Consider the following 25505-nt stretch of genomic DNA (forward strand, 5'->3'; position numbering starts at 1 on the left):
TTTGCTCGTTCCTTTCGTCCCGTTACACCCGAAGCTAAGCCAGCCTTCCGTGTCCCCAGGGGCCTCACTGCCTCATTCCCTCTTGCTCTCCTCTTCTCTCTCCCTCTGTCTCTCTCTCTCTCTCTCTGTCTCTCTGTCTCTCCCCCTCTCCCTCTGCCTCTCCCTGTCTGTCCCCTTTTTATGCTTCCTTCCTTTTGCGTAGCGTCGCTGTCGCGTGCAGTCCAACGTCCAGCGTTTTCTGTTTTTCAATTAATATCGGTGGCCGCGGCCACAGCCGCGCCGCAGCCATCGCGCGCAGGCAGAATTCATTTGGCCGACATCTACGCGCCGGCAGATAACTTTGGCGCTGTTCCACAAATTTTTCACCGCTGTGCAGCTGACGCGTCGCCAGTTTCCGCCCGCCTTCCCATCCTGCCGGAGATCACTTTTTGTTCCTCCGCTGGCTATCGGTCTCTGTCGGTTAGTACACCATGGATAACGAATCATGTGTTGACAGAAGAAAAAAATCGTTACTGGGATGCCACAGGATTCGACGCTGACTCTACTGCAAATCTCACAACGGACAAATCTCTTCTTGTCACGTTGCAGGAAATCATAAATATTAAACTAAACTACTCCCGAACAGGCCATGAAGGCCCAACGGGACCGACCGGCCGCCGTGTCATCCTCAGATCATAGGCGTCACTTGATGCGGATACAGAGGGGCATGTGGTCAACATACCTCACTCTCAGCCTTATGTCAGTTTCCGAGACCGGAGGTGCTACTTTTCAATCAAGTAGCTCCTCAGTTTGCCTCACAAGGGCTGAGTGCACCCCGCTTGCCAACAGCGCTTGACAGACCGGATGGTCACCCATCCAATTGTAGCCCAGCCCGATAGCGCTTAACTTCGGTGATCTGACGGGAACCAGTGTTACCACTGCGACAAGGCCGTTGGCAATCATAAATAGACTGCCGAAAAAAATCGTAACATCGAAAACAAATTAATGTAGAGTTATGAAAGTTCTGGAATACCTTTGCCTAGGTAACATATTTAAGTGATTAACATTGCAAGATCACTGGTAAACGTAAGCGCGAGATAAGCCACTTCAATGTGAAATGCTGGCACATTAATAACCGGTGTAACTGACAGAATCAAAAATCCAAGCACGCAAACGCGTAGGTGTTGTGTTGTACAGGTGCCGGATGTCAGTTTGTGCGATGTAGATCCACGCCTCTTGCGGTTTGTTGGTCAATACAGGGACGACAAATGCTTTTTGTGGCTGAGTCTAGAGTTGCCGTCCAACGATGTCCCACATGTGGAGACAGATCTCGAGAACAAGCAAGCCAAGGTGACATGTTGGTTTATAACAGCGTGTTATGGTACTTGAATTACGTAACCATTACAGAACCTCTCCTCAACCTTTCGATACCAGCGATATTCTACCTGTGTTTCTGTAGAGTAGTTAACATATTTCTGTCACTACATTAAGATTTGATTTTATTCATGTAGAGGTACTTTGATAGATCGATATGTTTATATTGCAATGATATTAGTTTTAGGTGAATTCTTTCTTTTGTCACTATGATCATTGACGTACTTCTAACTCTGATTTTTGAGCGCGTAAGGGTTATAAGGGAGTCAAGTCTGGGTCGTCATGTTGAAAAGACGCAAATTGTAGTCAGTTTATGAAATGTGAACTTTAACAGTGAGGAAGATATTTTCAAGTATGTTTTATATTGTGAAGTGACATTGCAACAAAAGTAATAAAAAAAGAAGTGTAACTTAAATTCGGAGTGCTGATTACTTTTTTACATCACCATTGTGCTAACTTGAAAAAGTTTAATCTTCAAGAATGGTTTATGAAACACATCTATAAAACTTTTGAATGTCGCAGAATAGCAGCTAGGCCTCTTTGCATCCCAGCCTGGAATCATCACTACCTAGATTTTCGACGATTGAGACATGAATTCACAACGAGACCATCGTGGGAAACACGAAAATATGAGTGCCTAGTTTATCCATTATTTCATTAAATGACTTTATTAACTGTGCTCTAATGACACCTGCCACATAGTATAACTTTGATGTTGCCCGAAAATGCAATATTTAGCAGCGTGAGCAACACTACAATCATAATTAATTTATTACCTTTGTTGTAGTATGGTTGTTAGAAGCGGTATGTGGGCGAGCGTTATCCTGTTAGAACTGGATTGCTGTTGATCAGTGACAGCATAACAGGTCGAATCACCGTACTGGCGTACAGTTTCGCGGTCGGGGTTCGTGGGATAACCATAAGAGTACTCCAGCTGTCATACGAAATCGCACCTCAGAACATAACTCCAGGTGATGGTGTAGTGTCTCTAGCACACAGACAGTTGGGTGCTGGTCGTCAACTGTTCTTCTTCTAACCAACACACGGCTGTCACTGGCAAAAGGCAGAACCAGCTTTCGTCAGAAAACAGTACAGACCTTCACTCTGCCCTCCAATGACTTCCCGCTTGACGCCAGTGAGGTCACAAACAGCGGTGTGTTGGGGTCAGTGGAACGCACGCTACAGGGCGTCTGGCTCGGGGCTGTCCTACTGATCGCTGATAACGACTGATTTCAACAGTTCGCTGCGTCACTGCAGTGCCAACTGCTTCTCAGTTTACAGCTACGATGGGCCAGAGCAATACGCCGAACACGATGGCCTTCCCTCTCGGTAGTGCAAAGTGGCTGCCCGGAGGCGACACCACCTAGACTACAGGCATGCGCGCACACTTGTGACGTCCCATACTGATGGCCGGGTCTGTATCTGAACGCTCCTGTTAAGGGGCTCCGGAACGCCCTATACTTGCAATGTTAAAATAACGCTTATAAATTACATCTTTCCTCACAAAGTATTTGAGGTAGGAAGTTGAACTTTTTACAGATTATTTATTGGAATATGGGTTACAACTTAAACAGGGATTTTACAAAATTTTAGTTCAGTTATTAAAGATGATTTTTTTTCAATTGTAATGAAAATTCACAAAATTGTTTTGCAATTTTTTATTTATATATTAAAAAATATACAGTTTTTTGGAATAAGGCTGTGTTAAATTATGCAGAATGTACTGTGTAACATTTACTGAAAGTTTGAAACAAATATATTTGGAAGATCCTTAGAAAACATGTAATTAGTATGAGAAAATAAAAGTTTTGGGAATCGAGCGACAAAGATTGGATTAACTTTTTAGTGCATTCCAGGTCCATAGGATGGATTATCTTCATCCTCTGCAAACTCCTCCTCCAGCTTCCTCTTGTTCCTCCTCCTGTTTACTCTTGCTTGTATTTCTAGACTCTTTACAGCCCTGTCTGCAGCCCGAAGGCGTTCCTTGTCTAAAGCAACCATCGCTCGTTGTTGTGTTCGTAGATTTTGCTACAATTTTCTTCAGTTGCAGTTACTGCAACACTGTTCCAAAAGGTGGTCATGTATGAACACTTATCACATTTCAGTTGTATTTCACTAGCAAGTCCTACGTGCTTTATTATGGAGAGTTCCAGACCAACTTCACTACAATGAATACGTCTTACACAGTATGAAAAAATTCCTTTGAGAACCGACATATCAAATATTTCATTCACATCCGATTCGCCCATAAAACATTCACAGTTTTCACTCATTGAACCAAGCTTCTTCTGTGAAGTATTTTCTTTCCCACTTTGACTGCTATGGGCAGGTGTATTTGAGAGGTTAGGTTCACTCACTTGGTTATCGTCTTTATTGTTTACAGTAATAACACATACTTTTGGCTTTCCAACATTTCTCCTTTTCTTAAAAGCCTTCAGAGGATTTCTAATAACTTTACTTTTACTCATTATTATACTCCAACAGAACAGAGACTCAAGAAACAGAATTAATTACGAATATTTTCGAGATAACGACAGAGTAAATAAACATGAAACAATCGACAATCACACCAGCGATATATATTGAACCATCACAGGTTAGCCACAACACATACTTTATCTCACATCACTAAAATGTACCTGATGAACACGGACGTTAATAATAACACCATTTGACAGCAGTTTAACAGCGCCACAGTGGGTCACGCCCATGTAGAACACATTTCAAAAAAAATTTAAAAATAATTGTAGTCTTCGGAATTGAATAAATTATGTATCTATTAAAAGGTAATAGTTTGCAGATTCAGAAAACGCAAAAAAGTAAAAATTGAACTTTTCATGATTTTGAGCCTTTCCAGAGCCCGTTAAGCACCCTGCAGCTATACGAACTTTACTAGTTTTAGAGCTGAGACCGCATAGGGATTCTCGTGCTTTCCTCTTCTACATGACCTTGTAATGAAAGTATGGAAATTTATGTCATTGCGTAAAGTAACTGAACATAACTGCCCTATGTTATTTCAAGATGTAAAATTATTTTGACGATTTGCCTTAAATACGCGTTTCTAGGCTTGAATACAAACTTTAATTTTAAATTCTGCCTTTTACCTCAGGAGCTACGTTTTCTTGCAGTAAAAAATCGGCAATATACAACAACAAGCAGACGTATTCGGTTTTAAATAAAGCAGCTGAAGCTCCTACAGAATTTAAGAATTTGTTTCCCCGGTTATTTTCGTAAATTTTCCTATCCACTTCAAAATTGATGACCTCACACGGAACTCAAATTATTCGACGAAATGGAGCACCTCCTGACATAATGTTTAATAAATTTTAAAAAAACCGAAGAAATATTTTATTTCCCTGTTCCTCCAGAACTTTAGAACCTTAAACATGAAAAGATTGTTTCTTTTATATCCTTGACCGAAATACGTGTCACAGAGTGCTGTTAATTTAATCGCAATGCACTTACCTCGAAATTTTGCTTTCTATACTGCTTAATCTGTCTAACGCTGAATTCATTAATGCAATTTTCTATGGTAGTTTACTCAAATTGAAATTATTTCCGAATAGCTGCGTATGTAAAACTGAACAAAATAATTCTGTAGCTCTTGCAAATAAAAGTACTGGAAACTCAGTAATCTGGTAGGAATGATAAGGAATACTAAACATTTTCGAGCCACACTAATTAATATAAATATTCTGTGTGACAATAGTTGCAAATGTGAGAGACATTTCACAGCAACAGTTGTCCAGAATTAAGAAACAAATTATACTGGTACATGATACATAACTGCTTTTAAAAACAATGTGGTGCAATGGAAACAAATAACACGCTGTAAATTTTTTTGTCATTTACTTACCCGTGAATGACGCGTAGACACAAATTCATGTCTGTGAATAGCTGCAATCCAGCGATTTCTCAACTTTACACATTTGGGAAATCGAAGCATATGCACTTTCATGCCGTTTTGGGACTTATAATTTCCCTGGCAAAAAGGAACGCAACAAATGTGTCCTATACTTCGAAGAACTGTAGGCGAATACTGTATGAAATATATATCAGTTTCACGTGGCACACACTTTCTACACAAAATACACGCCAACAGGTTTGCCGACTAAAGATAAGATGGCCAACAGTTTGTGACGTCACGTACCAATATGGCCGCTGTGCGTAGGCCTTGTATCTAGAAGGCTTTGCCGGACTCCGGTCTTCCTGCGACCGTACGTTCCCGTGACCGCTGCTGCTATCAATCATGTACAGTGCGTACATTCCTGCTAAGTCTTTCTGCAGTATCGCAGAACGAACATCCAGCTTCTCGTAGCCCTATTACACGACCGCGGTCATACTCAGCAACGTGTTGTTAAAGACGTCTTCGTCTGCTTAAATGCGTTCTTGACTAACATCAACTCATCACGTCCAATCTCAAAGGTAACTAACGCTTGCGACCGTTGCATCGAATATTTAAAGCTTACCTGCTTTGCATTCTTATGCGAGAGGCGCGAAACACGTCTTCCAACGTCCTTTCATGTCGCACAACTCCTTCCTGGTGCCGCAATTTTTTTTGCGTATCTACTTTGTGTAAGCGGTTGTTGTCAGCTGTAAGATCTTTCAAGAACTTTTCAATGTATACACCACCTAGACTGGCTTTTATTGACTACTCAGCGACCGATTTCGGAGCGTACTGTACCACTTTCAAGTTACATAAACATTGATCAGCTGAGCACTACACAATACCATCCCATGCAACACGTCTCCGGCATGACATGCAGAAGGTGTAGGAAAAGGATTATCTGCTGAAGACGTTTCACATTGTCTGAAGATAGCGGATATTGCGCGGAACTGGTTGTTCAGTAATAAACAAAGAAAACAGTGCATCTGCTGTGCATACAGGGAAATTCGTAAAATAAATAATCCTAACGTAAAGAACGATAGCAGTTAGTAGTAGAATCTGTAATTTATTGCAGGCCTAGATTTCTACTTTAACATAGTAATCAACGGCTTCGGTATGGTTATACCATTTATAGATAACGTCAGTTGTCAGATGTTTACGCTCTGATACGATTATGACTATATAACTTCTCTGATAATGCATCGATGACGTACATGTTACAGATTTGCAATAAACTACAGCTTCTGCGACTATCTGCTGTCCTCCTTTACATCTGAATATTCAGCGGTCTCTATGCACCAATGGATTCCAATTTAGTTATAAATAATTCTGTTTTGTTGACGATGATTACTTGAAAGTAAGGGATAACAAATACGCGGAGGCAGAAATAACAGTTAAATGTTCAGCGGAATTACTGTCTGTTTAACTGCAAATGGATTATTAATTAACAAACAACAATTCATTCAGGGACGTTCAGCCGTAACTTAAAAAAACGGGGACAAGGTAAACTGTGAAACTTAATTCAGAAAGTTTCTAGATCTGCATCTTTAAATGAACTTAAAGAGGAACTCACATTCTATACTCCGTCCTCCACGATAACTCTCAACAACTTTGGTTCTTCATGTAATTATTAATTTATGTTTTCGAATGTCGCAATGTTAGGTACCTTAGAAAATTTTCATTCTTGTAGCTTACACAGAATTATAGTGATATTCTACATTTATATATACGATACCCACAGAACAAAAATTTACACTAAATATTATATGTTCCATATCTTCGAGCTTCCTGGAAACAATTATCTTTTTCCCCTAGACAGACAATAGATTTGCTTCTTTCGTGTGACATATCGTTAAGAAAAATGCAGACAAATTCTAAAGGCGAAGTAAACTCTAACAGTCCTATTCGCAATTTCTCCCTCTTCGGTACAGAAAAAGGCAAATTATGGTCGTAGAAATGTTCGACCGCCTCAGTTGTGAATGAACGGTAATGACAGTATGAGTAAGTTGAAAGACTAATTGAATTTCATTTCGGTTGATAGCTTCTTTTAGACCATGTAATAATTTTGTGATAAATCTCTCACTCTCTTTTTCAATTTGTGTGTGTGCGCCTGCACGTGCGTGTCAATTAACAATTTTAAGAACAAGGTTAAGTATTACGTAAGTATAAATTAATATGTGTTATTTAAATCTTCTGCATTTAGATGTATCTTCTCCATGAAAATGTATTATTTTTTAAAAAAACAGTTACCATGTTTCAGACCTCACCGAAATGACGCCAAAAACAACAGTTTCACATAAGTCTCAAATGAAAATAAACAACTTAACGTAAGTGTAATTCTTCTGACTGAAAATCGCTAGCTGTTGGTCAAGTCCATCAACCTTCATCTCTGCAGTATTCACAAGACTAAAAATTAATATTATCCTTCGCTCATCACATTCATTCCAGAGGATTCACTTTATGGTTTCCAAAAAGCTTTGTTATATCTGAGGTTGCGGTGAAATATTCATTGTTTAATGATATACTTTTAGCCTCTTGCTAGCAGTGACTTCACTCAGACGAGGTAATATTGTTTCCTCTATGACACAATGTTGCTTTGCGTATAGTTGTTACACATACGTAAAATAAAATATAGTTATCAGATAGCGAGTAAATGACGGAAGTAGAAAGTCCAGTATGTATCGAATCTTGTGGATAGAAATGTTTATCACGTGATGCGTATATCATTCCTTTAGGAGCTGAAGTTCTTCAGCTAAATTAGTACTAAGGAATTTTTTGCTATGCCTCAAACACTTGCTACGTCAGTTCAGTATACTGTTGGCTTGGGACTAGTAAGGCGGTGTAAGTTTTCCATTGCATCCAAGAGAAACTCTGTGGGTGATAAATTTAGAGACAAGGCAGTCCAGTCAAGGCTCCGTAGACTCCTGAGGACGTATGTGTTGCGAGCGACAGCTTTCGGTCTTGCATTATTCTGTTATCCTGATGGAGCATGACAGGTTGTAGCCTGGTGAGCATTAAACCTTCTTTCAACTACCACTAAATCAGTTCCTTTGTCATATCCAACTGCTCCCCAAACAGTTTACAAGGATGTGTCAAGATACGGGTCTCTAAAATCGCTACTTCTTGTGATCTTTCACCATGCTGTTTATGAATCGACTGGATCGATCTAACGACTGATTCATTCCTGAACACTGTGGAATGCAGCTGAGTGTCTCCTTGGACATATCCTTCAATTTAATCATTTCATCTTCGTCAGAGTCAGAAAGGTGGCCATACTATGCACTACGCGTTCTTCGGGTATGCTGTGTTGCGATTTCCACTTCAAAACTCCGAGTAACGTTATACACGCCCAGCAGACATAATTACTTCCACATCTACAGGAATGATTTTTGCTGTACTGAAAATAACTTCACTTAGGGATGAAATTTTAGGTAAGGTATTGCACAAGCATAGAAACATTGACTCTTCAGTAATCTTGTGCGATTCTATTAGGTGTAGTGTAAAACGTTCCAGTTCTGTCTATGAATACCCGATGATAATCGTCAACGGAAAACAGCGGTTTGTTTCCCGTTACAAACATCAAATGAAATTTTTCGTGCCCGTTGGATAGAGCTGTTCCACATCAGTCTATATATATATATATATATATATATATATATATATATATATATATACAGGGTGTTTCAAAAATTACCGGTATATTTGAAACGGTAATAAAAACTAAAAGAGCAGCGATAGAAATACACCGTTTGTTGCAATATGCTTGGGACAACAGTACATTTTCAGGCAGACAAACTTTCGAAATTACAGTAGTTACAATTTTCAACAACAGATGGCGCTGCGGTCTGGGAAACTCTATAGCACGATATTTTCCACATATCCACCATGCATAGCAATAATACGGCGTAGTCTCTGAATGAAATTACCCGAAACCTTTGACAACGTGTCTGGCGGAATGGCTTCACATGCAGATGAGATGTACTGCTTCAGCTGTTCAATTGTTTCTGGATTCTGGCGGTACACCTGGTCTTTTAAGTGTCCCCACAGAAAGAAGTCACAGGGGCTCATGTCTGGCGAATAGGGAGGCCAATCCACGCCGCCTCCTGTATGTTTCGGATAGCCCAAAGCAATCGCACGATCATCGAAATATTCATTCAGGAAATTAAAGACGTCGGCCGTACGACGTGGCCGGGCACCATCTTGCATAAACCACGAGGTGTTCGCAGTGTCGTCTAAGGCAGTTTGTACCGCCACAAATTCACGAAGAATGTCCAGATAGCGTGATGCAGTAATCGTTTCGGATCTGAGAAATGGGCCAATGATTCCTTTGGAACAAATGGCGGCCCAGACCAGTACTTTTTGAGGATGCAGGGGCGATGGGACTGCAACATGGGGCTTTTCGGTTCCCCATATGCGCCAGTCCTCTTTATTGACGAAGCTGTCCAGGCAAAAACAAGCTTCGTCAGTAAACCAAATGCTGCCCACATGCATATCGCCGTCATCAATCCTGTGCACTATATCGTTAGCGAATATCTCTCATGCAGCAATGGTATCGGCGCTGAGGGGTTGCCGCGTTTGAATTTTGTATGGATAGAGGTGTAAACTCTGGCGCATGAGACGATACGTGGACGTTGGCGTCATTTGGACCGCAGCTGCAACACGGTGAACAGAAACCCGAGGCCGCTGTTGGATCACCTGCTGCACTAGCTGCGCGTTGCCCTCTGTGGTTGCCGTACGCGGTCGCCCTACCTTTCCAGCACGTTCATCCGTCACGTTCCCAGTCCGTTGAAATTTTTGAAACACATCCTTCATTGTATCGCTTTTCGGTCCTTTGGTTACATTAAACCTCCGTTGAAAACTTCGTCTTGTTGCAACAACACTGTGTTCTAGGCGGTGGAATTCCAACACCAGAAAAATCCTCTGTTCTAAGGAATAAACCATGTTGTCCACAGCACACTTGCACGTTGTGAACAGCACACGCTTACAGCAGAAAGACGACGTACAGAATGGCGCAGCCACAGACTGCGTTGTCTTCTATATCTTTCACATCATTTGCAGCGCCATCTGTTCTTGAAAATTGTAACTACTGTAATTTCGAAAGTTTGTCCGCCTGAAAATGTACTGTTGTCCCAAGCATATTGCAACAAATGGTGTATTTCTATCGCTGCTCGTTTAGTTTTTATTGCCGTTTCAAATATACCGGTCATTTTTGAAACACCCTGTATATATATATATACATACACACACACACACACACACACACACACACACATATATATATATATATATATATATATATATATATATATATATATATATTACTACTCAGGCACTGCTCAAAGAATGATTATTCTTCGTATATCACTGTCTGTGTTAATTGATCTAACATTAAGCTTAATACCGCACTTAACTAATTTTGGGGCTCTCTATCGATTGATCACATAAAATTCCACCTCTAAAAAATGTTCTTTCGTCAGGTGGAAGAAACCGACACTTTCCGTTAAAATTGGACGACGCATGAAGAAATGATGAGCAATATTTCTGTTAGTCGTCTCGTAAGGGACGGCTATCTTCGTAGTGTCAAATGATCAGTCTTCTCTGAAACTGTGCTCCAGCATATTTTAGAATATTTAATGCTCATTCTCCTTGACGAAATAGTCGATTACTGACGGTGCATACAATAACTGCAGTCGAGATTCAATAACTCCAGTGAATGTCCTTTTTGTTGCTTTCTGCTCATTTCTCTTTCAAAGTACGGTGGAGAGACTGCTCAATTGAAAGCCTACGGACTGACTAGCAATAGATATGGATCCTTTTAAGAGAAGGTGCCTGCCATAAAATTGTTCCAAATCCGAGACGGGGGCGCAGCCACAGGTAGGCGAACAAGCATACTGTTCCGTATCACTCCACGTTACCCAGACAGGACTTGGGATGGCCGCTTTCTGTGGAAAAAAACATAGAATTTAGCGAATCAGTCTTTTAGCGAGATAAGAGATCTCTTGCCTGGTGCTGATGCTCAGAGGAGAGTGTGAATATTCGTTACGATGCTGTGAAGGAATATTTAGTTTCAATTTTCAGAAGCCAGAGTTCCGTATTGTTCTTACTGTTATTTTTTTGTAGAGCATGCAGTTCCTCTGCTGCACCTACTTGTCAGGCTTTTGATAGATTTTTAGAAAATTGTGCCGTGAAGTGGGAGAAATTTTCTGCCTTCATGCCTCACCTCAGTACTATTGGCTGAAAAGAACAAACATCGTAAGAGTGGGAGATTGTTTACCATCTTGACTGGAGTTTGACTGGACGGAACTTGAAATCTCTGCTGCAATTTCTGTCTTACGAGTCTCTGCTATGGCAAAAGGTAGCCGAGTTATAGAACGTTCACAAAGAGGACACTTTGTTAGGCTTTTGCAGAGCAAACACTTCACGCTAGGAGAGAACAGAAAACTTTAGCTTCTGGGAGATTGTGTAGCAAAGACTTGGCGCTGGTTGACTGACGATACTGGCCATGTGGTTGCACAGAATGATGTTATCACTTGAGCACTGTGGGAACAGAGAGAGAGAGACGTACGCAAGGACACACATCCACTACTTTTGCTGCCTTCTACATCCGGCTACGAGGGTGCTAAGATATGCCATCGTTGCGATCGACATTTCTGTAGTGAATCGGCATCTAATCACCCCATTCAGTAGCCAGTTATTCCATTTTAATACCTCGCAGCCAGGTGGTAATCTTTCAGTATGCAATTTCGAGATCTCGATGGTGTTACACCGTATTTTTCCATGTTCTTGTTCTTCTTGCAAGTTACTAATCATGCTCACAGTTACTGGTTATATTCGTGTATTTCTCCATAACTTTGCGTATACTGTGCTCACCCACCTGTGCCAAGGTTACAGTTCACTATTAGTGCCCTCACGTTCAAATATTTAATGATCAATTATTTGTATCAGTGGGTAACATGTGTGTTTTACTTTAAGATAAAATACCTCATGATTTTAGTGGCCACCTGTTTCTGTTATAGATTATATGCTTACTCCTCTGATTAATATGTCTATGGTACGGTATACATTTTGTCATGTTTGATTAGGTCAGCCCTACTAATTTCCATTCACTGAGACCTTCACGTTGCATATGGTGAGAGATATGGATGACGGTCAATAGGCATAGACAAGATTTCGGGAAGACGTTTGACACGGTGCCCCATTGCAGGATATTAACGAAGGTACGATTAAACAGAATAAGTTCACAAATACGTGAGTGGCTCTAAGATTTATTAAGTAATAGAACCCAGTATGTATTCTCGATGGCAAATGTTCATCAGAGACAAGGGTATCGTCAGGATTGCTCCAGGGAAGTGTGGCAGGACCACTGTTGTTCTCTACACACACGAAAGGTTAGGCGGACAAAGTCGACAGCAATGTACAGTTGTTTGCTGATGACGGTATGGTGTAAGGTAAATTGTCGAAGTTGAATGGCTGTAGGAAGATACAAGACGACTCAGACAAAATTTCTAGTTGGTGACATGAATGGCAGCTTGCTTTAAATGTGGGAAAATGTAAGTTAATGAGGATGAATAGGAAAAACAAACCTGTAATATTCGCATGCACTATTACTAGTGTCCTGCTTGACACAGTCAAGTCGTTTAGATATCTGAGCGTAACTTGCAAAGCGATATGAAAAGGAATGAGCTGGAGTAGCGAAGGCGAATGGTCGATTTCGGTTTGTTGGGAGAATTTTAGGAAAGAGTAACTCACCTGTAAAAGAGACCGCGTATAGGACTCTGGTGCGACCTATTCTTGAGAACTGTTCCAGTGTTTGGGATCCGAACCATATAGGATTGAAGGAAGATATCGAAGCAATTCATAGGCAGGCTGCTAGATTTGTTACCGGTAGGATCGAACAACATGTGTTACGCAGATGCTTCGGGAACTGAAATGGGAACACCTGGATGGAATGCGACGTTCTTTTAGGGAAAAACTATCGAGAAAATTAGAGTTCCGGCACTTGAAGACGACCACTGAGGTGTTGTACTACCGCCAATATACACTGCGCGTAAGAACCACGACGATAAGGTACGAGAAATTACGGCTCATATGGAGGCATACGGATAATGGTTGTTCCTTCGCTCTATTTCCGAGTGGAACCGGAATTTAAGTGGCTATTAGAGGTACAGGTTACCCTCCGCAACTCACCGTACGGCCGTTTGCGGATTATGTATGTAGATACAGAGGAAGATGCAGATGACATTATTATTTCCCTTAGTTAACTTGAATGAACCCTTCTCTATTAACCAAGCGGAACCTGCACACCACAGTAGGTTCCAGTTACATTGGTGTTGGTTATCGTGCACAGATGCTGCCTGGGAGAGGCCACTGTGAGATATGTGATCGACGGGTGTACCACTGTGGACTGGACGTGGAGAGGCACGGATGGTGGCAGGAGTCAGCTGGTCTCAAGTAGAGAAAACTGGCGGCGAATCTGTGGCTAGGGTCAGTGGCGCGCGTGGTGTGGAGTGCTGATGGCTCTGCGTAAGCTTGCAGGGTGGACTGTTAGTAACGGAGAGTTGCCGGGCGGTTTCCGAAGAAAGCAGTTCTCTGGAAAGTCAAGTCCAAGACCTGCACCAGGTTGATGTGCTCATCGATATTGGGCGGATGGATTAACCCCTCAGCAAGGGCGGTGTTGGCATGTGGACAAGTGTCTGTTCGACCAGTTGTTGTTTCCTATGGTTGCAAACACGGCTCTGTACGAAGCTGAGGGATGGTCTCAAAAGCTTGCAAGGAGAACAATAAGAGTGGGCTGAAGCTAGTGTCCTGGTGCTCTTATGATCAAAATGAGTCATAGTGTTTCATACGGAGATCAATTGAGTGATATCATTTGTAGCTTACTTCATCTGCTAGTTAAGAGCATTGAATTATGGCTTTTTGTGGCTACTGCACGTGGAGCATAGCTACGTACACTACTGGCCATTCAAATTGCTACATCACGAAGATGACGTGCTACAGAAGCGAAATTTAACCGACAGGAAGAAGATGCTGTGATATGCAAATGATTAGCTTTTCAGAGCATTCACACAAGGTTGGCGCCGGTAGCGACACCTACAACGTGCTGAAGCGAGGAAAGTTTCCAACCAATTTCTCATACACAAACAGCAGTTCATCGGCGTTGCCTGGTGAAACGTTGTTGTGATGCCTCGTGTAACGAGGAGAAATGCGTACCATCATGTTTCCGACATTGATAAAGGTCGGATTGCAGCCTATCGCGATTGCGGTTTATCGTATCGCGACACTGCTGCTCGCGTTCGTCGAGATCCAGCGACTATTAACAGAATATGGAATCGTTGGGTTCAGGAGGGTAATAAAGAACGCCGTGCTGGATCCCAACGGCCTCGTATCACTAGCAGCCGTGATGACAGGCATCTTATCCGCATGGCTGTAACGGATCATGCAGCCACGTCCAAAGATGGGGACGTTTGCAAGGCAACGACCATCTGCAATAACAGTTCGACGACGTTTGCAGCAGCATGGACTATCGGATCGGAGACCATGGCTGCGGTTATCCTTGACGCTGCATGACAGACAGGAGCGCCTGCGATGGTGTACTCAACGACTAACCTGGGAGCACGAATGGAAAAACGTCATTTTTCGGGTGATCTAGGTTCTGTTTACAGCTTCATGATGGTCGCCTCCGTGTTTGGCGACATCGCGGTGAACGCACATTGGAAGCGTGTATTCGTCATCACCCTACTGGCGTATCACCCGGCGTGGTGGTATGGGTGCCATTGGTTACACGCCTCGGTCACCTCTTGTTCGCATTGGCGTCACTTTGCATAGTGGACGTTAATTTCAGATGTGTTACGACCCGTGGCTCTACCCTTCATTCGATCCCTGCTAAACCCTACATTTCAGGAGGATAATGCACGACCGTATGTTGCAGGTCCTGTACGGGCCATTCTGGATATAGAAAATATTCGACTGCTGCCCTGGCCGGCAAATTCTCCAGATCTCTCACCAACTGAAAACGTCTGGTAAATGGTGGCCGAGCAACTGGCTCGTCACAATACACCAGTCACCACTCTTGATGAACTGTGGTATCGTGTTGAAGCTGCATTGGCAGCTGTACCTGTACACGCCGTCCAAGCTTTGTTTCACTCAATGCCCAGGCGTATCAAGGCCGTTATTACGGCCAGAGGTGGTTATTCTGGGTACTGAGTTTGAAGTTCTATGCACCCAAATTGCGTGAAAATTTAATCACAAGTCAGTTCTAGTATAATATATTTGTCAAATGAATACCCGTTTATCACCTTCATTTTTTTCTTGGTGTAGCAATTTTAATGGCCAGTAGTGTATACATCTGTATACGAAACGGGGACGTGCAAATGTGAATGTTGTGATATAAAACAAGCAGGCTCATATCAGTACGCAGTGTAAAAATGATTGCGGAAACGGAAAAGCTATTTTAAAAATCTTGTACGATTGTGGAAACGTTCTTTACTCTGCGGTTCTAATGTTCCTTCACTACATATTCTATTATTTAACCTTGGGTTGTGTATTGTGTATTCTGAATTGCTATATTCTCTCACATTAATAAATTCCTTGTATATGTAACTTGTGTATTGATCTCTTAAATATAAGCGTGGTTAGTTCAGCAGTGGACTGGTAGTTGGTTTCTTGATGATACCGGGTAGATAGTAATAGCCGGGCAAGTAGTAGCTATTAGTGGTTTTACTCAGTTTTCGATATTAGATAAACGAATAAAGCCGGCCCCGTGGCCGAGCGGTTCTAGGCGCTTCAGTCCAGAACCGCGCGACTGCTACGGTCGCAGGTTCGAATCCTGCCTCGGGCATGGATCTGTCTAATGTCCTTAGGTTAGCTAGGCTTAAGTAGTTCTAAGCTCTAGGGGACTGATGACCTCAGATGTTAAGTTCCATAGTGCTCAGAGCCATTTGAACATTTTTAAACCGATACATGGTCAATAAAATTCTTCTGGGCTTGAGGCCACATTGTCAACTATGAAATTCCGATGTTTCGGTGACTATTGCAAGACGCCTTCCCCAGGGTGTACTGCTAGCTGCTGAATGAGCACTAGTTTGGTTACTTACATACTACGGAGAAGTGCTGTCATGGATATGAGGGTGAGGAGGAAGGGTATTAGGTGTTCTTTTATCGGCCTTAGCATTGCGTGTTGTCATTGGCGGAAATAGGCATTTTCTATTGGAATTTCCTTTATTCCTTGCCATTGGTGGAAATCGGTGAATAGGAAACTGAGCGGCGACTGCTGTGTAGCGTTGTTTACTAACTGCCTAGTATCGCCTAGGGCGCGTCAGCACTCTGTGTAACCTCTATAGCTCTGGCCTACCGCGCCTGTTGCTCTGCGAGAGCTGTCCTTCCATAAAGCTGTCACTGTTGCCAGCCAAACGCTGAAAGTCGGTACCCGTCTTCTCTCTACAAGGGAATACATGACGTATAATGATAAATTTTTGTCGTACCCATTGAAGTGTTACGTCGCTATCTGGGTTGCCAATGTGGAGCCAGATTGAATATTTTTGTATTGTTATTGTTATTATTTCAAGACGATTCTTGTGTTGCATACTGCCTGTTCAAATTTATTCGGCCTCAAGGAATCATTCGCTTATAATAGTGTTTTCTAGCTTGTTGAACTGGTCTCAGCATAGTAAATAAAGTATTCAAAAATGGTTCAAATGACTCTGAGCACTATGGGACTTAACTTCTGAGGTCATCAGTCCCCTAGAACTTAGCACTACTTAAACCTAACTAACCTGACATCACACACATCCATGTCCGAGGCAGGATTCGAACCTGCGACCGTAGCGGTCCCGCGATTCCAGACTGTAGCGCCTAGAACCGCTTGGCCGCTCCAGCCGGCTACATAAATTATTAATCAGAATATTCTCCCCACTGTAACGTTGCGATTTAATTTGGGACTATAAGATGATAATAAATTTTCACACTGCTCTTCTTTCTCATTCTTATCGGAGAAATAATTTTCTAGTGGTGAAGTTAATAATTGTTGTTTCCACCAAAGACTGACCCATAGCCCCCATGTGCACTGGTACGGATATAAAAATTGAATACAAGCAAGTAAAAGTGCTGCTCTTTAGGACCTCCTATTGCGTGGTTGGATTTCAAATTGTTTCTTACGTCTGTGTTCAGGATCAATCCAATGTATCAGTCGCATTAACAAAAAAAAAAAAAGGGGGACGAGTTTAATATGTGCAGTGTGGTGTTACCGCCAGACACCGTACTTGGTAGGTGGTAGCCTTTAAATCGGCCGCGGTCCGTTAGTATACGTCGGACCCGCGTGTCGCCACTATCAGTGATTGCAGACCGAGCGCCGCCACACGGCAGGTCTAGTCTAGAGAGACTCCCTAGCACCCGCCCAAGTTGTACAGCCGACTTTGCTAGCGGTGGTTCACTGACAAAATACGCTCTCACTTGCAGAGACGACAGTTTAGCATAGACCGCAGCTACGTCATTTGCTACGACCTAGCAACGCGCCATATTCTTCAAGAATGTATTCTGAACAGATATTGTGAATCATGTACCGTCAAGAGCGACGTGCATCATTAATGGATTAAAGTTAAGTATCAAACTAATTAGGTCCGCTTTCTGAATTCTAATTCCTTGTCAGTATAGTCCTTCCCTCCTCACGCCAGCCTGCGTGAGCTACAACGCGTGCATTTCGGCCTCCATTAGTAACACGATGTTGGCTCTTCTGCCAACACAACATGCAGACATCAATTTTCAGTGATATAATTTTACTTCACTAAGTGTTTTAAATTTTAAAAAAAATTGTATTTATTGCATTAGATTAAAAGACCCTTCACACTATTCACAAACGTTTAACGTTAAAGTAATGTCTGTCACTGAAAAGGCCTAAATAAGCTGATCAGAGTTATGTGTTTGCTTAAACTTTCGAAAATCCACAAAAATATTTAATGTTGCTTCAGCACAGTTGTAAATTGATGCTCTGTGATCGCAAACTAACGATGATATTCTAAGCGCCGAAACCCCCAAAGATAACTCTAGAAGATTCTTTCAAAGTTTAGACTAAGTAGCCTATCTATAAATTATTCAGAGTCTTTGCGACCGTCACACGCAAAGTACTACTACTCCCATTTAACTAGTTCGCCCTACGCGCATTATTTTAAGTCCATACGATTTACAAATATTTCAGAGACCTCGCAATCGTCAAACGCTAAATTTTAGCAAGTCCATGAACAAATACCTAGAAAATATTTCCGGTACACACAGACGAGACGATGTCCAGCAGCACATTCATCGTCAACTCCGCTCCAGCTGCCCTCCGAATACAAAGTGACCCCGCGCGAAAATACCGCCGTTACTTACAGCCTCACACTCACATAGCTCAAAATTGCTCGCTTCCCACTTCTGAACATAAACGATCAACTTATTGTAGATATTACATAGCAATTAGGATACATATTTCCAGTTTTCCGACGCTCGTCGTAGTTTTTGTGTGGCTTTAACGTTTTTGGTCACAAATAGTGCAAACTTACGTTTCTAGCGTTTGTAGACTTAGAGAAAGGTTTTGACAAAATTGACAGAAATACTCTCTTTCAAATTCGGAAGGTGGCAGGGGTAAAATACAGGGAGCGACAGGCTATTTACAATTTGTACACAAACCAGATGGCAGTTATAAGAGTCGAGGTGCATGAAAGGGAAGCAGTGGTTGGGAAGGGAGTGAGACAGGATTGTAGTCTATCCCCGATGTTATTCAATCTGTATATAGAGCAAGGAGTAAAGGAAACAAAAGAAAAATTCTGAGTAGGAATTAAAATCCGAGGAGAAGAAATAATAACTTTGAGGTTCGCCGATGACATTGTAAATCTGTCAGAGACAGCAAAGGACCTGGAAGAGTAGCTGAACGGAATGGACAGTGTCTTGAAACGAGAATATAAGATGAACATCAACAAAAGCAAAACGAGGATCATGGTATATAGTCTAATTAAATCGGGTGACGCTGCGGGAATTAGATTAGGAAATGAGACGCTTAAAGTAATAAATGAGTTTTACTATTTGGGGAGCAAAATAACTGATGATGGTCGAAGTAGAGAGGATATAAAATGTAGACTAGCAATGGCAAGGAAAGCGTTTCTGAAGAAGAGAAATTTGCTAACATCGAGTATAGATTTAAGTGTCAGGAAGTCGTTTCTGAAAGTATTTGTAGGGAGTGTAGCGATGTGTGGAAGTGAATCGTGGACGATAAATAGTTTAGACATGAAGAGAATAGAAACTTTTGAAATGTGGTGCTACAGAAGAATGCTGGAGACTAGATGGGTAGATCACATAACTAATGAGGAAGTATTGAACAGAATTGGAGAGAGGAAAAATTTATGGCACAACATAACCAGAAGAAGGGATCGGTGTATGGTAGGGCATATTCTGAGGCATCAAGTGATCATAAATTTAGTATTGGAGGGCAGTGTGGAGGCTAAAAATCGTAGAGGGAGACCGAGAGATGAATACACTAATCAGATTCAGAAGGATGTATGTTGCAGTAGGTACTGCGAGATGAAGTTGCTTGCACTGGACTGAAGACCACACACACACATCGTCAATAAATATTAAATAAATTACGTAATCATCGTAAACATGTCTACCACAAAAATTCGATTGCATTCATTGAGACATATCCATGACACTATGTTTGTATGAATTGGTTAATGCCGCGCAGCGTGAGGCACCTTGTCACCGTTCGCGCGGCTCCCCCCGCCGGAGGTTCGAATCCTCCCTCGGACATCGGTGTGTTGTCCTTAGTGTAAGTTAAAGTTGAATTAAGTAGTATGTAAGGCTGGGGACCGATGATCTCAGCACTTTGGTCCCATAGAAGTTTACCACAAATTGAAAAGAAAAAATTGTTTAAGGTGTTAGGGAGTTATTACTTTTCAAATATAATTTTATATAGAACATCTGTAACATCAAATAATTTGAAAACTAAATTTCCTGGAGCGAGCTAACGTCTTTACTTATACAGTGCTCAAATTTCAGTCTGTAAAATCATGTACTGTGTCAGTGATTTGGTTCAGCTTTTATTCAAAGTTTCCCTTATTCAGTATTTTCTTCATGCAGTCCATTTGGTCCTGGCAGCTACCCTCCCTAAGCCATCCAAGTGGTCGGGTCACTCCCATTGTGTGTTAGTAGCCTCAGGCTGGCTGACATGCACATGTACTTTGAGGCCTGCCAGTAATCGAACCTCAAACGAGCTCCTCCAGCCCAGCAAGTGCATCCCCATGCTCCCCCTCCCCCTCTTAGCTGTCAAAACACGCTCTCCTGATTGTCATAACATTCACCGATTTGGCTGGTAACACACATATGGCAGCGTTTGTTGTTATAGTTCTTCATAGTCATTTGTGGAATGTCACCACAATTGCATAACACCGAGAATGAACCCCACTCTATCAAAATTCCACTCTGCATTTTGGTAACAGAGTGTGGTTGTACACTGTGCAGGTGGGGGTGTGGTCAGATACCCTTAAGATGTCAATCACAGATTGTGTGTTCAGTCACAGCACTCACGGACACGCCAGGGGTGGGTTGGCTTTATAAAGAACAACTTGCTTATGAAGTGGTCATGCATGAGCTGTTTCCAGCAGGCGTAGTGGTGGAACCATCCCAGGAGTTACTGCACACTGGCTAGTGTGTCAGTACTACATGAAAGTATGGTGTGTTTTAAGATTCCTTTTTCGTAACATAGTAAAATTATGTGCTGCATTCCATGTGGAAGCTTGCTGTACTTGATACACTTAAGACTTGTGAATTTATATCAGCCGTACGATCTATGTGTCAAAGTAGGACACATTGTAAGAATTCTTGGCAAAATGTATCCTGATGTAGTTTTTATCTATGTTACATTAGGACATGGAATGAACGTTAGGGCAAGCATGGGCATAATTTGTAGTAACTTGGTTGTGCCACCATAAATCCGTAAGAGTACGAGGGGTGAAGATCTCTTCTGAACAGCACATTGCAAGGCATCCCAGATATGTCTGGGGAGATTGGTGACCAGCGGAAGTGTTTAAACTCAGAAGAGTATTCCTGGAGCTACTCTGCAATAATTCTGGACGTGTGGGGTGTCGCATTGTACTGCTGGAATTGCCCAAGTCCATCGGAATGCACAATGAACATGAATGGATGAAGGTGATCAGACAGGATGCTTACGTCTGCGTCTAGACGTATCAGAGGTCTCTTATCACTCCAACTGCACACGCTCCACGCCATCACAGAGCCTCCACCAGCTTGAACTGTTCCCTGCTGACATGCAGTGTCCATGGATACATGAGGTTGGCTCTATATCCGCTCGATACAATTTCAAACGTGACTCGTCCGACCAGACAACATTTTTCCAGTCATCAACAGTCCAATTTCGGTGTTGATGGGCCAAGGTGAGGCCTAAAGCTTTATGTCGTACAGTCATCAAGGGTACAGTAGTGAGGCTTCGGCTCCGAAAGCGATATCGATTACGTTTTGTTGAATGGTTTGTATGCTGATACTTGTTGATGGCCCGGTATTGAAATCTGCTGCAATTTGCAGAAGGGTTGCACTTCTGTCACGTTGGGCGATTTTCATCAGTCATCGTTGTTCCTGTTCTTGCTGGATCTTTTCCGGCCGCAGCGATGTCGGAGATTTGATGTTTCACCATATTCCTGATATTCACGGAACACTTGTGAAATGGTCGTACGGGAAAATCCCCATGTCATCACTACCTCGGAGGTGCTGTGTCCCATCGGTCGTCCGCTGACTACAACACCACGTTCAAACTCACTTATATCTTGATAACGGGCGATTTTAGCCGGAGAAACTAATCTAACAACTGCGCCAAACACTTGTTGTCTTATATAGGGGTTGCCGGCCGCAGTGCTGTATTCCACCTGTTTACATATCTTTGTGTTTGGATATGAGTACCTATACCAGTTTCTTTGGCGCTTCAGTGTATGTGACCAACAGGAACGCACCGTGGATGTGCTCGGCAAAGGTGCGGACAGTGGAAGGCAGGAGCTGAACTCAAGTATGATAGACATACAGATCTGTCAGACGCAAGTACCGAGACTTTGCGCGCGGTCAGACCTGCACCGTCGACGGTCAGGGTGGGCTCGAGGCTCTGTGGCGATCGCCGAGGATGGAGGACTCGCTAGTACCTGGAGATTACGTTCCTCTGTGTTTTCTGTCTTTTTAAACTGATCTACACATGGTAAATAAAGTGGCAATAAAAGTATTAAGCTCCACATCTGCACAAACCCGAGGCCGAACTCCAGTCTAAATCCCACATTACAGTTTAGACAGACTCCATCTAGACCTTGTAAAACGAAATTGCAAATATCTGCCGAAACACCAGACATAATGCAGTCTTATGAGACGCACACCATATACCGATCGTCTCTCCTAAGGGGCCTCAGGCGTATTTTTTCTGGTGCTTTGGCAGATATTTGCAATTAGCTCTTACAGCGTTCTGCTGGAGGCAGCCCAAACAAATCCTGCTCATTATGTCCTTCATACGACGCCCAGCGTTCTTTTGTTTCCAGTAACAAAGAAAATGATTTTTAAATCGGAATTTTAGCTGTTCGAAATTAATCTAGTGGGTTATTCGTTTTATCGACATGTACATCTATTAACAGAAACAGTAAAACGCAAAGATTAATCAGTACTGTGGCAGCGAGTGAGTAGCGCGCCTCTGTATCGCAGTAACAGTCAGCGCGGGCCATGGCGTTGCATTCGCTGATGGGGTACTGGTTATTCTTCCTGTTTTGTTGTCCCTGTCAATAGATACACAGAAGACGAAAGTCCACTACACTAATTTTGTACCGTTCTGTCGAATGGGCACCTAAACCTGCACGTTTTCCATCGACACTGGGCATCGCAAGAAAGACGTTATTAGTAGTATTTGTTAGTTCTGACTGCAGCTACATGGTGAAAAAACGATATTGTAAGTATCTGCTGAAACACCAGAGAAATTGCGCCTGTCGCCTGTTAGGAGAGACACGCTGCATACTATTGAAACGAATGCAACCGTTCGTTTCATGAAACATGCTAGTTTCACCTTGGGAAGACCAAGCTGTTTTACCGAGCGAGGTGGCGCAGTGGTTAGACACTGGACTCGCATTCGGGAGGACGACGGTTCAATCCCGCGTCCGGCCATCCTGATTTAGGTTATCCGTGATTTCCCTAAATCACTCCAGGCAAATGCCGGGATGGTTCCTCTGAAAAGGCACGGCCGACTTCCTTCCCCAGCCTTCCCTAATCCGATGAGACCGATGACCACGCTGTCTTGTCTCCTTCCCCAAAACCAACCAACCAACCAAGCTATTATCTTCTTCTTTTTCCACTTTCTCCAGTGGATAATACTTTATTCGTCCGTAGCTCGTGGTCGTGCGGTAGCGTTCTCGCTTTCCACGCCCGGGTTTCCGGGTTCGATTCCCGGCGGGGTCAGGGATTTTATCTGCCTCGTGATGACTGTGATGTCCTTAGGTTAGTTAGGTTTAAGTAGTTCTAAGTTCTAGGGGACTGATGACCATAGATGTTAAGTCCCATAGTGCTCAGAGCCATTTGAACCTTTTTTTCCTTTATTCTGTGTTTTATCAGTGTTTGTGGTTGGAATGAATGAGTCTTTGAAAAAACAAACACAGAGGAACGAGAAAAGGGAAGAGAATGGAAGGATGAGAAAGCTCGACCTGGGGCGAGAGTGGCTGTTCGGCATTTTAAACTGAGCTAATCTCTCCCTTCCACTTCATAAACAGAGAAACCGTTTTCTAGTTAGCGTCGTTTTGGAACAGGGCATGATAAGGAAGGAAGAGCTAAGCCTGGGGCGAGAGAGTTGGATGGTCATTTTAAACTCAACGAATTTCTCCCACCCACCTTATAAAAAGAGCATACATTCTCCAGTTTGCTTAGTTTTAGACACGCAGTTACAGAGAACAAGCCATGATAACGATGAACCAGCGAAGCCTGCGGCAAGAGAGCTGGTTGGACTCTTCAATTTGCTCTCCACCTTTTTTAATGCAGAGTAGCCATTTCGCTAGTGACGGGCGATGTTCAAACATTCCTGGCTGGGCTCCGTGAGTGAACAGATGAGCTTTTTCTGAGCGTTCCTGTCTGGTCTTGGAGGAAGGTCTCAAAAGTGTTAATATTGTGATTTATCATTTTCATTTTCGTTTGCTTCAGTCTGATTATAATAGAAAAGTGTTTCCTGTTACTTACTTTTGACGATATATTGGTATGCTTAATAATAGCTAGTGATTTGACCTTTGACCATCACAGTAGTCAGTTATAAGTGAGTAACTCTTCCGCGGTCAAATATTGTCTAGGGTCCCTCATTGTAACTTTTGTCAGATTAATCATTCTTGCGTTCTATTGTTCGATGTAACGAGTTTCTGTTTTGACATAGTAACAATTATGTGTTGGTAATTATCGTGATACTAGTTATTGTCACAACGCAGTGCATGAAGCTCGGAATATAGGGCAGAAAGAAGCCCTATATGGCCCATAAGTGAAACGCCCTATCGCTCCAGAAATTTTGTTTTCAAGTTATTTGATGTTACAGGTATTCTATATAAAATGACATTTAAAAATTTCGTGCGGCTAGCGGAAATGGTAAAGATTGCCAGTCTTACTTGCGAGATTAAGGCATAGGTCACCATCTGCAGCATCGTCGACAGAACCGACTGCAGTTCATTGGTGCAGAGCCGAATGCAGGGTCTGAATCAGACGCTCAGGCTGTTCTGTGACCGTGTAGGCTGCAGATTCCTTGACTTGCGCCATCGGGTGGTGGGTTTCCTGGTTCCGCTTAATAGGTCAGGAGTCCACTACACACAGGAGGTGGCTATACGGGGAGCGGGGGCTGTGAGGAAGGGACTGGGTGGTTTTTTATGTAAGAGGGCCTCAGGAAACCACAGAAAGGGCGTCCGTCTAAAAAGGAGCAGGTAAAACACGGTAAGGTAGTTGTAGAAACGATCGGTATTGTAGTTGTTAATTGTCGTAGCTGTGTTGGGAAAGAACGAGAGCTCCAAACCCTAACAGAAAGCATTGAAGCTTAAAATAGTTACAGGTACGGAAAGCTGGGTAAAGCCGGAAATAAGTTCAGCCGAAATTTTTTCAAACGACCAAACAGTGTTCAGAAAGGATAGATTAAATATAGCTGGTAGCGGAGTATTTATTGCTGTCAGAAGTAGATTACCCTGTAGTGAAATTTAATTAGATAGTTCCTGCGAACTAGTATTCGTAGAGGTTATACTTGACA

At 42.5% G+C, this 25505-nt stretch overlaps 1 pseudogene; it reads right to left on the minus strand.

Annotated features, from left to right (window-relative positions):
• Positions 1-819: 819 nt before the first annotated feature.
• LOC124796550 lies at positions 820-936 on the minus strand (annotated as a pseudogene).
• Between the last annotated feature and the right edge of the window lie 24569 nt (positions 937-25505).

This window comes from Schistocerca piceifrons, chromosome 4 (assembly GCF_021461385.2).
Source record: "Schistocerca piceifrons isolate TAMUIC-IGC-003096 chromosome 4, iqSchPice1.1, whole genome shotgun sequence".
NCBI lineage: Eukaryota > Metazoa > Arthropoda > Insecta > Orthoptera > Acrididae > Schistocerca > Schistocerca piceifrons.